This window comes from Mirounga angustirostris, unplaced genomic scaffold (genome assembly GCF_029215605.1).
Source record: "Mirounga angustirostris isolate CCGP_5_RB_7025 unplaced genomic scaffold, mMirAng1.0.hap1 SCAF_7, whole genome shotgun sequence".
Taxonomy (NCBI): Eukaryota; Metazoa; Chordata; class Mammalia; order Carnivora; family Phocidae; genus Mirounga; species Mirounga angustirostris.
The window spans coordinates 123,265,682-123,279,493 of NW_026991715.1; positions in this window are offsets into that span (position 1 = coordinate 123,265,682).

The following is a 13,812-nucleotide window of genomic DNA, read 5'->3' on the forward strand; positions in this document are numbered from 1 at the left end:
GTTATTTAGGGTTTTAAGCAGAAGACTGGTATGATATGACTTATATTTATAAATGTCATCTATGTGGAGGATACGACTATGGTTTGGGGAAGGAGAAAACTGTGCAAGTAGGAAGACCAGTCAGAGGCTGTGGATCCAAATTACTCTGAGTGATGGCAGTGGCTCAGACCAGGGCTACAGCTGTAGGGATGGGGAGGAGTGGGAATGTGTTCTGAAGACAGAGCTGACAGGGTTGTCTGACAGAGAGCATGTGAGGGATGAGAGAAAGAGAGGAGTAAAGGATCAATGTAAGACCGAAGCATCTAAAAGGATGAAGGTCTGTTGAGATGGAATGACTGGGCGAGAACAAGGATTTTTTCTGCGCTCTCTCTCTCTCTGTGTCTCTGTCTCTCTCTGTTTTGGCAGGAGGTGGTAGGCAGGTGGAGAAGGGAGAATCAAAGGTATGGTTTGGGACAGATTCAGTCTAAGATGCCTTTTAACATCCAATCAGAGATGGTTAGTTGGCAGTAAGATATGCTAATATGGTGGTCCTGGTAGACTCTGGGCTCGGTGTCATCTGCTTATTCATGGTACTTACAGCTATGACAATGAAGGACAGGAGACTGAGTCTTGGGGTTTACCAATATTTAAAAGACCATTTTTATACGTGAGGTTCAGAGTGGCATAGTGGCCTGGCTTGGGCAGTATGGCCGGCAAGTGAGCAAATCAGGGTGCTCTCTCAGAGCCCATGCAATTCCTCATCATGTAGCATGTTTATACTCCTATCACGAGACAGGCAGTTCAGCAGGGGATCTGAAAACACTGCTGGTGCCTCCTGAGGATGGGTAGTCTACGGGAGCACTCTAATGGACCCAGTGAATTGGCAAGAACCAGTATTTTAAACACATTGCTTCCACTAGGCATATAAAACCAACACTCTTGATTTCTTGGGGTACAGATAAAAAGCTGTAGTTCCAAGATCATAAACACTACGTATCACATTCTGTCTAATATATAGAATCATTTATTGAGTGTTACTGTATCAGGCACTTTGCTAAACATTTCTATGCTGGATACTTCCCATGCCTCTCCATGTCCTCTCTCCATCCTGCCCCCCACCTCCACGGTGGCTGAGATACTGATCATTATGGGTCCTATCAAGCGGCTCCCTTAGCCTCTGTTCCACACAATAAATTCAGTCCTTACCCTTACCTTCTGGTCTTAGAGGGGTGGTTAGGGGAGGGGTGTGTTCCTCTGTTGCTAGCCTAAGGATACAGAACGAACCATTATGCCACTTTCCTTAGAGCCTACCTACAACTTTATAAATTGTCCCTTTCTTAAACTCTCTTCAAATTACCCCCATTTGATTACGTCATCTCTTTCCTTTGAGAACCCTGAGTAATACAGTGTTAGCGTGTTATCTTATTAGCCCTCCCCCGTACCCCACGTCAGTATGATGTAGTTATAATCCCCACTTTACAGATAAAAAAAAGAGGTCATTTGCCTGAATGCACACCAAAAAGGGGCAGTGAGGATTTAAACCCAGGTTTGTCTAACTCCAAAGCCTGTACTCCCAACCATTTTACTATATTGCCACGCAAAAGCAATTCTAATCAGTAGTAATTACAAAATCACAAGTAGTTATGAAATTTTAAACAAATCAATTCACAATGTATTTAAAATAGTTTTAAAAATAATTGCGTATTACAGAATAGCATTTCATAAGCATTAGCTCATTTGATGCTTACTCTAACCCCGTTATATTCCCCACTAGAGATTTTTAGAAGTGGGGCTTATCCTCTGATAAGTATCCCCCTCCCCAACACTTCCCGCAAAAGAACTTCCACAGGAAAGCCTCAGTGAGCAATCTGATTTTTATAAAAGATACAAGGGTGACACACAGGGAGACAGATGCCGACATATCCCATGGCAAACAAGTTCATAATTTCCTAGTAATTTTTGTCTTCCAAGTTCCTTCTGGTCCATTCTACCTGTGAGGGCTCAACTCTCCTCCACCTTTGCTGTGCTCCACTCTGATCATCCGGCTCCCCTCTATGCCAGGTCCCCTTCCTGCCCCAACATTTCTGTTCTCCTCCCATTTTTACAAATATCAATGTTCTATCCCAAGTATATACTCCAAACTGTATACCTAAACCCATCCGGATTGGGATTGTGGGTGAGTCTTCCCTTTGGCATAATCTAACTTCTTAATAGAGCAGTTAAAACTACCTATCTATCTATCTCTCTCTCTCTCTATCTATCTATCATCTATCTATCATCATCATCTATCATCTATCCTCTATCACCTGTCATTCCCTATCTGGGTATGTATGTGTGTATAACTATGGATGTGTTTTGCATTACATCAATCTCTAGAAGAGGATAGAGTGTGAGATTTAACCTCCAAGCTAACTAGTCATTCTGCAACAATTTTACGGTTGCAGTCAGAGGACAGGAGGAAAGAAAGAACTAAGAAAGAGAAAATTAGAATTTAAATAATTCTTCAATGTCACAACCAGTAAGTGGCAGAACTGGGATGTGAATGCTCCAGAGCATGTGTTAATTTTTATGTTATATGGCAGTGAAAATGCTGTAGGCACGCAAATGTTTGGGATTTTTTTCTCATTGACAAGGAAGGAAAAATTAGTCATATTTAATATATAAGTTAGGTTTAAGCATTTTCAACAGATTATACTTCTTTGCCGGGAATGCCATGAAACCAACAATTTTACAAATGTCTGCGTGCAATGCACTCTGGTTTGCTTCTGTGGTCAGTGTCGCCAATAAGTAGAAGCAGACCAAGTTTTAGCCATCAGGCTCTTGAAAGCATTTGACAGTCACTGTGATTTGCTAACCACTAATCAACACACCAAGATTTTCTGAGAATCTGTCCTGTGCCCAGTTTCTGAGCCCAGAAAACTTTGCATGGGGCTTTAAAATTTTAACACATTTTCGTTCAATCAAAACAGAGGTATAAAACAGTCATTCACTATGTAAGATAATACATACTTCCGTGTCAAATTGCATGTGTGAACTACAGATATCAAAGAAGAAAAAACAGTCAGAGTGGTCCAGAGGTGTTCATGGATGAGGGAAGATGATACCCTTAGAGTTAGAGTTTTGATGACTCCCTTTCTGGCTTCCATCCTTTAGTTCAACATTCTTCTGAAATAAATTTTTAAGCAAAAATGGCCACAATTAGTACTAAAGGTAACAATTGTTTTTAACATTTTCAGTTGGTACAGAGGGTTCTTGCCACTTTTGATGTCCAAAGGAGGTTAATAAGAATAGGTCCTGAGAGGGTTTTCCACAGCTGCTGTGGGGCATGTGTCATTCCTGCAGTCAAGCTCCTACAATCTCAGCTCTTTTTAGAATCTCAATAATCGAGGGCCCTAGGCTGCAAGGAAAGCACACCAGATGTCCCCACAAGGCCTCCTCCTTGGCCCCCTGCTCAGCCCCAGGTATAGTCCCTCCCATGGTTAATGTGCAGGCAATGCAAAATAATGTCCAAAATTTTTGTGGGTCCATGACTTTCAGCCTCTAATCATGCCTAGCGTGAGGCCTGTCAAGATCACGCTGGCACCTTTTATTCACTACAGTGGGGCCCTTGGAGTCCTGTATTGCAAACCCAAGCGCTTACAGGGTCACCAAGGAGGAAATATTGTGGGGGAGAAAAGAAGATTATGTACTTTTCTAGTGTTGCTTCTGAATCGTTTCCCCTCTGCTCTTCATAAACCCTTCTGCTCACCCAAAAAGAAGTAGTCATCCTGCCAATCATTCCCCAAGTAGCTACCACTTGATTCTCCCCACATGCCTGACCAGAAGATCTAAACAGCCTCTAGGCTGGGGAGCGGGACAGTGAAATGTAGGGGCCATTCCTCTATATTGGCCAGATGATGTCATGATACCACAGTGTTAGCATATTTACAGGAAGAAACCGACGTGGGAGGGGTAAAGCGAAATTTTGGCTCTCCTTGGGAAAACTCAAACCAATAACAGGGGCTGGCAAGTTCAAAAGACCTGAAGCCTGATTAGTCTGTTAAAATCTCAGTGGTTAGTATGGTTTAGGGATTTAAGGAATGGCATTAAAATGCCATAAACATCATAATCCACAGAATCAAGTTTTGAGAACTATTGGATTCTGTTTTTGTTTTCTCGTCTTTTAAAGAAAAGAGGCCTTTTTCCTTTATGAGCTCCTTCATGGGGATTTCATTTCAGAAGCTCGGGTTTTAGAGAAATAAATAAACCAAATTCCAAGGCACATTGAGGTCTCACCAAGAGGTGGCATTTAGAAGCTGATCATGCCGGAAGTAAGCATGGGGGCTGGGACCACTAGTCACTAGTTTTTATATAGAGGTGGCTTCTGAAGAACTTTGGAGGACAAATCTCTTCTTCAAATCAACCCTCCACGCTTTGCTCCCATTTCAAAAGTGACTTCATGTTTTAAAGCAGAGATTTTTTCCAAGTGTGTTTCTTAAAGCATTCGGGGCTGTGGAGGAAGCCAGGTGGGCAGTCTCGGAGTCCCCACTCTAGCTCTATCCCCATTTACTCATTTTCAATCTGTTTGAAACATTTACCAACAAACGGATTGAAATATTTAGTTTCGTAAAAGGGGTTCTGCTAAAAAAGTAAGAACGACAACAAGAACATCAAACCACCCACAAATTTAAAAACTACTGAGTCCAGGTGCCACTTTCAGTTGGCTGTGTATTAACACGCCCCTGTGCAGTGTGGAGCAAGAGGGCAAGAGCAGTGCATTCATGACTTGCTCAGCAAAGACCAGGGCTCTAAGGATGGAAGCCCCAAAGCTCAAATGTGATGGGGCGAGGCAATGGGGAGGACGAAGGAAGGCTAAGCCCCAGGAAGGTGACATATTTTAGGTACTTGGTAGAGTGTGCAGTAGAAGAACATGGAAATTTCCACGGAAGATACTAAAAGAGGCAGAGAACACCGAAAGGAGTTGATACATAATAGTAAGGAAAGATTCAACCGAAATGCCAAGTAAAGTAATGTCACATATTGAGTGGAGAGGCCTTCAGTCAAGATGCAATCTTCCAAGGAAATCCCTAGGAACCAGTTACAGGATCTTGGGCCTGTCATCCACTTCAAGGGTGTAGAGGGTCCCCAGATGGGAAATTAAGAGGAAGATGGAGAATAGCTTGAGATAGAGAGAGTTGTACTTCGAGCTCCAGCCACCACCACAGGGGGAGGCAGGGTTGAGACCTGGCTCCTCACTAGCGAGAGGGGTTTCAGAGGAGATGACATTGTGAATCTGCCTTTGTTGCCTGAGTTTGGGAAATTTCTCCAACACGTGCCAGAGCAAAAGACCCTCTGCTTTTCCATGGGAGCAGAGGGAGCTGCAGCAAGGACAGAACTGTATTCCCTCCAACTGCGAGCCAAGATCTATAATGCCTAGGGCCAGGCGGAGGAATGCCAGCCTGGGGCCTTTTTATATGGGGTCTTAATAAAAGGCCTAAAAGAATTTTTGCCTGAGGACAAGGGAATCCTCACTGAGAGGATCTGTATAAAATAAAGCACCAGAAGTTTGACGGCGGGGGGGGTGGGGGGGGGGGCCGGGGGGGGGCGGGCGGAGGTGGGTTGGGAGGGGGTAGTGAACAATAGGCCAAAGGTGAAGAGAGTTGTTTGATGCTATCCAATGGGCCAAGCAGGTTGGGAGTCCTAGCAGAGTATCTGTGAGGCTCTGAGAACAAGAAGCCATGGACAGGCATGACAAGTTAAGTTTGTCCTGGCCCCTTTATCTGTCTTCTCCCTTCCTCAGCCCTAGCGGCAGAAAGAACAGCTGTTGTGTGGCAGGAAAGGTCGGCAGGGAAGCTAGAAGCTCACGACCCCTTTCACCAGACAGACTTGTCCGGTGCCGACTCTGGCAAGTGGATGACAAGTCGTATTTTTGAATGCAGATTGCAGTGTTAATTAATGTATGACTGAAGATCCTACTTTCTGAAATAAGACCGTGTTTTGTAACTTAAGCAATTTGGGATTTCTTTTTATAAAATAAGAAATGACCAGAAATGTCATGGTGCCTGATAGTTTTCTTCCAAAGGCAGAAAAAAACAAAAACAAAACAAAAAACCAAAAACATTCCCCAGTGAATGAATCTTAAAGGGGCAGTGGGGTAAAATGCCTTTTCATTATAGGCCTGATAGGTAGACTTGTTTATTGCACCAGTTAGAGGTGTTTGTAGGAGAGTTGAGACCCCTGCCACTGTGCTGTCCAGGGCAGGGCTTGACCCTGACCTTGCAAGTAAAATCCCCGTGCGCTGTGGTCAGGGCAACAGTAATAAATGGAAAAATCCTTGGAGGATTTGGGAGGTTGATTGTCTGGTGTCTTCTAGTTTTTCCTTGAGAAAGATTCTTGCAGATACATTCAGCTAGAGGCCAGCATTCTCTATGACCCACCCCACACTGCAGTAGAAAGAAGACTATCTCATATACATATATGTGCATATATATCATATCATATAAAGATACATTCATATCTATCTGTATATCTCTATGTGTATATCTATTTATATACGTTTGGGTTTTTTTGTTTTTGTTTTCTTAAAGTGGACTCATGAGAAAGGGAAAGGGAAAGTACTTGGTTTATAGGGAGATAGGACACAACGGTTTACTTACCCCAACCCTAAAAGTTCTTCTGTTTTCTTTTCTTTGTTTGTTTGTTTCTGTTTTTTATTTTGTTTTTTTGAGGTGGGGGGAAGTAGTTTAGGTCTCCTGTCAAAATACAAACTATCTATCTGAATCTGTCTTTGCTTCTCTTAGCAAGATCATTCACAACTTCTCACGAAAGGGAAACATAGTCACAGAACAAGAAAGAAAACGATTTCTTAGGAGAAAATGAAGTTTGCATTCATAGGACCAAAAAAACAGGCACGATGTAACAGACTATAAGATTAACGACACGTTGTCTATTAGACTCAACAGGAAATGGACTGGAATGGATGGCTTGAGAATGACAGGAAGAAGAGCCTTGTTTCCTTGGGGTTTTAGGAAGCATTTCTAATGAGCTGTTTTATTCGTAAAATATTTCTGAATATTCTATCAGAACAGCAAATAATAGTCTTCTGAAAACACATCCAGTTCTATTCCTTGACCCACAGATGAGGGAAAAGCTTGTGTGTCATGATAGCTGGAGGAAAGACAGTGCATTTCTGGGTCCGATAAAAACAGAGTGGCTTTGATGACCATCATCTTCAAGTTTCACCTTCTCAAAGGGGACTTCATGGGGCATTTACTCATTCACACAATAAATGCCTGGAGTTAGAGTCACATCATAGTTTAGAGGACCAGTCAGGCTCCATCCTATTGCTAGCTGAGTGATGGTAACACTGAGCCTCAGTTTTCCTACTTTCAAACAGGAATATAGCTGTCTTGACCTCATAGGATTTTTGTGAAGATTCGATGAACTAATGTTGACCTCGTGGCCATGAGAAAGAATTGCTCAGGTTTCCTGTTGTGGGAGTGTAACTGATGAACAAGCCCAGCTACTATCCTTTTGGATCTACTGTCATATTCCCACAGGGCTGCTCCCAGCCAATGACCAACCATGGTGAGGGTACCAATGCAGGTCATTTCTATGAGATGGGGGACTCTCGAAAAGATGACTTTGACTTGAAGACTCTCATTGGGTTGGCAGCATATTTCTTGGTATTATACTGCAGCGTGAGACCAATCCTCCTTCCTCCTTCTCTCCTTCCACAGTGTCAGACCATCACTGTAGTAGGAAGGCTCCTGCCACTTTCTGCTACTCCCTCCCCTTCTAACCTTCACAGGCTTTTCACTCACAATTAATCTTACATTGCATCTCATCTTAATGTATCCAAACTAACACAGTTGATTAAAGACCAGCATCTAGTATATAGTACATGCTCAATAAACATCACTTCTCATTATTAAAGGGAGTGATGGATAGCATAAACATGGACTGCCTGCTGCAATTCAGAAGAAGTTCAAGTCACTTCAAACCAAGACATTCAGAAAAAATTTTATATAGGAGAAAGATTTTGAGCTAGTTGGAAGAATCTTTAGAGTAAGGTTCGCTAAGACTGGGGAAAGACAGTTTGAGCTAGGAGAATGATAAAAGCCAAACACAGAGACGGAGAAGTGGAGATGCTTCTAGATTGGCCAGAACGTAGGGTGCATATGCAGTTGTGGTGCCGTGAGTCCAGTCAAGTAGGTTGGGGCTAAATTGTGGGAGGGATTTATATTAGTCAATTTTGCCTGTTGTAACAAGCAAACCCCAGTTTCAGTGGCTTACAACAGACATTGGTCTCTCATTTGTGTCACATGTTGGTGGCCGGGGATCAGCTGCTCTGGCTCTATTTCTTGCATCTTCTTGTCTTATTCTGAGTCGCAGGCTGAAGGAGCAGACCCTACCGGGGAAACATGGTTTCTCAAGGAAAAGGACTGACAGAAACATACAATGGCTTTTGAAGCTTCTGCCAGAGGCCAGATATATGTCATGCCTGCTCATATTCCAGTGGCCAAAACAAGTCATATGGCCAAGCCCCATATCAATAGGGCAAAAAATACCCCTCCAACACAGGAGGCACGAAATGTCACATTGCATTGGATGTGGATGTGTGATCCTCTCACTGCAAGGGGCGTTGAATAGTTGGTACCAATAAATCAATCTGCCACAGGAAAGAAATTAATCAGTTGACCAAATTTAAACATTTAATGTTTTTTTTTTTTAGTTGGCCAGTGATATCATCAGGGTCGTCTTCATGTACTGAGGTGCAAGTGGAATGGGAGTGTGGAGGGCACCTGGGTGGCTCAGATGGTTGAGCGTCTGCCTTCGGCTCAGGTCATGATCCCAGGGTCCTGGGATCGAGTTCTGCATCAGGCTTCCTGCTCCGTGGGGGGCCTGCTTCCCCCTCTGCCAGCTGCTCTCCCAGCTTGTGCTCACTCTCTTGCTCTGTCTCTAATAAATAAATAAAATCTTAAAAAAAAAAACAAAAACAAAAAAAGGAATGGGAGTGTGGAGAGAAGAATACTGGTGCAAGTGGGAGAAAAAGCCAGGCAGGCTCCAGTGGTGACAGCTGGATTTGCTCAGGCCCTCTGCTGCAAGACCCAGCTCCCTAGTCTTTATTCTGAGACCTCCACAAGTAGACGAAGAAGAAAATCACTTGTCAGGATGAGGAACAATCAAATTACTGTCTAAGTATCTGGATATTAGAGAAGGCAGGGCCAATTCTCAGATAAAGCCTCGGAAAACTAGGAGAGAGAAGTTGAATTCTGCTTCAGAGCCCACTCTCTTCCCTCTACCTCTATGCTTCTAAGATTCTACAGTTTCCATCCCCATCAATCAAGCCCCAGCCCACAGTGCTCTCATTTTGTCCCACAAGGTGGCCAGGTCTCCCCACCTGTGACTCTGAACTAGCCTTCCCAGACTCTCCCAGGCAACACCCACTGCCTCCGGCCTGACCCTTCTGCTTCAACCCACCTTCCTCAGAGAACCACCCTTGCCATCACAACTGTGACCCCCATCCTCACGGCCTGGCGATGTAACTGGCTAGCTATTGCCTTTAAAAATGCATTCACTGTAAAATGTTACTTTACTCTCCTGTCGTTAAATACTTAGATTGTAAATGTATGCCTTAGGGAGAGAATACCTTAACCTCCAAAAAAGCAATCTATCATATCAGCCAGTGGGAAGAGAGAATCTTAAACAAGGGCCATTTAGGAGAAGATCTTCAACCTGATCAATAGGCGAGTGTTCGGTGTATTTGTGGCCCAGCTCAGCCACTCCCCAGCAGGGCCTGTGGAGTGTGTCCCACATGGTGTCTTGGTCCGCACAAGGTGCAGATTGACCAGATAGACCCACACAGCATTCTTTAATCTTGTAAGTGCATTTTGATGTGAGTAGTAGATTCAGAGCTGAGACCAATGTCAATATCCAAGGGCCTGTAAGGACCATTCTCCACCCTAGAGAAATTCTCAGCAGTGTCAGTTCGCTTGCTCTACTTCCTCCACACCCGTGGACAAACTGTTTCTAAGTCACTGTTTTTCATGGGATTCAAAAAAGAAGGTCATGTCAGAAAAGTGGGGGTGACCCCAAACCAGCACTGATTTGGCAAGTGGGTCTGGCCTTCTCTTGAGACGCAAGATGTCTTTCACCAGGGAGTCATCAGTGCTCTGGTGCGGGCAATTCTAGTTCTTTCTTCTTCTTCTTCTTTTTTTTTTTTTTAATTTCCTTCTGACTCAATTCTAACATCTGACCATTGGGTGAATAAATAACCTCCCATCTTTTTACCCGGGACATCAGGTCACATAATAACCATCTACTTCACGTACAGAGAGGCAGAGGCCGCCAACCACCGCTTCCAGATTTTCTTTTTGAAGTAAGTAGTGCATCTCGTTAGACTTGAACATAAATAGCCTGGGGTCAACTACTCCGGAGCCAATTCTGAAGTCGGGTGAAGCTTGGCTGGAGAAGTCACCTGGAGGCCTGGTTACTGTGACTTGGAAGTCCCACCACCACATTGGTGCCACAGTGCCTGGGACTCTGTGGGACTTTGGGCACCAGGATCCCTTCCACAACAGAGAGAGAGAGAGAGAGGGCCACTGCTCTTACTGCAGGTAAGTGAAAAAGCATCTGTGTATGAATAAAGTTTGCAAAGTGTGTGTGGAGTAAGGCAATAGAACAGGGCAAGACAGAGAAACCTGAGCTGTGAGCTGCTGGGACACTTGGACTGACTTGGCAGATGACAAGTTTTGTTACAGATTTTTAAAATAACGTTGCTTTAAGAACAGAGAGAAAACCAAGCCAAGAAACATCAGCAGTAAGTTTTCCTCCTTTTTCCCCTTAAGATACGCTGAAGCCAGGTTTAATTTTATGTCAGGAAAGAATTCCCTCCTGAGACTTTCCTGGCCACGGTTCAGTTGAGGATAATGTTTTCCAGCCATGTTTCCAGAGTCCCTCAAAAGTTGAAAGGAAAATGGCAAACAATCGTGAAGCCTTCGCTTGGAAGCAGCAGGGGGAGCTGTTACGATAGAGAAATGGGTGGATCCTCCTCTACCAAGGCGATCTCTGATATCCAGTCAACATGCCCAGCAGGTTGTTTTCCAGACCAGGGAGTACCTACAGGATGAAATATTTACAGACACCAGCAGCTTCTATACCACTGATTTCACTGCAAAGCCTTATATGTGATAGTTTAAATCAAAAGGGGAAAAAAAAGAGTCTTAGATATTTGTACAAGTTGCCGGCAGCCTGCAAAGCATAACAGCATCCCACAATTACTTTCATCACCACGAAATGAAGCCTATCTCAGACAGTGTATTGCAATCCCAGAGTCTCCGGTGGAAGTAGATGTTTAAGATACAATTCCCGGGGTATAAAAAAGAGCCGTTATAACAACCTCGCCAAAATTTACCTACTCTTAACATAAAAGGTATTTCGATGTGCCCAGAGTACTTATTTGTTCAGTAATTCTGGTTTTCAAATTACTTGAGCCCATTTAAAAATTGAGGGGGAGGAAGGTAAGGAAGCCAACCTCACTGTTTATCATTAGAAATAGTCTCTGTTCTCCTTCGTGTTGGGTTGTTTGAAGTCCTACGTGAAATCACACACTGTTAAGAATTAAACGACTACTAATATTTTAGGCAATCTTTATGCTCACCTACCTCTGATTACTTGTTTCCTTCTAGTGTTGGCAGAACCCTTAAATTCAGAACCTGCTGGAGCTACATTTGACATTATTGGTATCTCTCATGTACATTTCCATGACTATTGCTTCTACATTATTGTCAAGGATGACCCCCCAAGGGTAGTAAATGTTGGCTTCCAGGGAGAGTCAGGAAACCAGAGTCCAGGATAAGAAGGAGGTAATGGGAAATGGTGGAGCATAGGAAATTCCAGAGAAGGGGCATCTTTCCAGGAGGAAGTTGAAAATCAAAGGTCTCGGGCGCCTGGGTGGCTCAGTTGGTTAAGTGACTGCCTTCGGCTCAGGTCATGATCCTGGAGTCCCGGGATCGAGTCCCACATCGGGCTCCCTGCTCAGCGGCGGGTCTGCTTCCCCCTCTGCCCTCTTCCCTCTCGTGCTCTCTGTCTCTCATTCTCTCTCTCTCAAATAAATAAATAAAATCTTTAAAAAAAAAAAAAAAGAAAATCAAAGGTCTCTCTGACCAAGTGTATGGGCAATATGATCACCTTAAAGGCTGATATTATATGGTCCAAGGAATTCCATTATAGTGGAGTGCCTCAGGTTTTCAGACAGATTATGGGAAAATGATCTGAGAAAGCAAGATATCGTTCAGAAAATAGACTTTCATGAAATTAATACAGGGATGGCAGGAACAGAATTGACAAACAAGCGATATAGAATGGAATATATAGGTAGGCAGTGGAAGCAGAAGAACTGAGAGTACAGAGAAAGAATCAGACACAAGTTGTTCAAGAATGACCTAGTCTTCCCTCGGAATACTTTTGGGAGAAATTACTGTTAATATCCTATAACATAATAAAATATCTTGCGTTTCTGCCCTTGAGAGAAGATGAACAAACATATCAGCTACTTCCAAACATGGCTGGTTTACAGTAATATACCTCCTAATCAACAGGGTCCTCAGTGATTCCAGCAAGTTCCTGATCATTCGGCAACTGGTTAGGTACTCATTCTAAACTTTGATCTGAGTAGGAGCTGCCAACTGTCTTTGCTTTATCCTTATACTTTGAGTCAGAATCATACTTTGGATTGGAACACGATTGTGCATTCCTCCGTGTCTTTCATGGGAACCTCTGACCATGCTTTGATCTCCAGAGGGTTCACTAGAGATATAGCAATGGTGTTACTCCTTGGAATCAAGAATAAATCAGTAATGGAAAATTTGCTTTGATAGTGGTTTGGGATGAAAATTTGCTCTTTCCTTGCCGAGTTTCTGCGCATTTAAATGGATTTACATAAGTACCTAATTTACTAAACAGTGTTAACTCAGTAAGAAGTATGAAGTATGTTTCTAAATCATTCTTCCCGATTGTACTATACCGAGAATTAATTCTCTTCAGGACATCCGAGGTAGCCCCATCATTTTCCAGTTGCTTTCAGATATGAAGCCTTGGTCCAGTCAGTCATCAGGCATGAGTTTATCTTTACCTTCTGCCCTCCTCCACTTTACCCAGTACAAGTATAAACTGGCACCCTACCTGCTTGGAGGTCTATCTCAAGGAACCACCACCTCGTATTCCCATTCTAGGATTACTTCCAGAGTTTTAAGCTGAGAGGTAGGGCCGGAAAAGGGAAGAGGGTCGTGCTAACAGACCTGCCATAACCTCTCTCTAAGGGCAGTAGAAACAGAGAGAGAACGTGCGCCTGGAGAAGTCAGGTAGACTTCAAAGAAGAGATGGTATTTGAGTCGGCTGTTGAAAAACGAATGGCACAATCAGGCAGGCAAAAAACAGAGATGGGGGGAATGCATTCTAAGTAAAGATAAAAATGGCATGTGCAAGACAAAAGATATGAAGATGGTGGTGACTAGTGCATATGCCTTTGGGGTGTGTGGGGAGAGTGTGGGGAAAGATGGCCGGCGGAGCCATTGAGGCTAGACAGTAAATGGCTTTGTAGTATCTGTTGAGGAGCTTGGGATTTTTCTGTATATGAAATGGGGAATTATCAAAGGTCTTAAAGAAAGAGGATGATATACAGAATGTCTGACTTCAGCACAAGAGAAATAAGAAACTAGGGCATTTTTAGGAGATCACAGCTGTGATCATCTGGAGGAGAGCTGTGAGTGCATGAACTCAACGTATGGCAATGGGGAAGGAAGAGAAGGAGCACCTAGGAGAATTTTTAATAGTAGAATTAAATTGAGGATG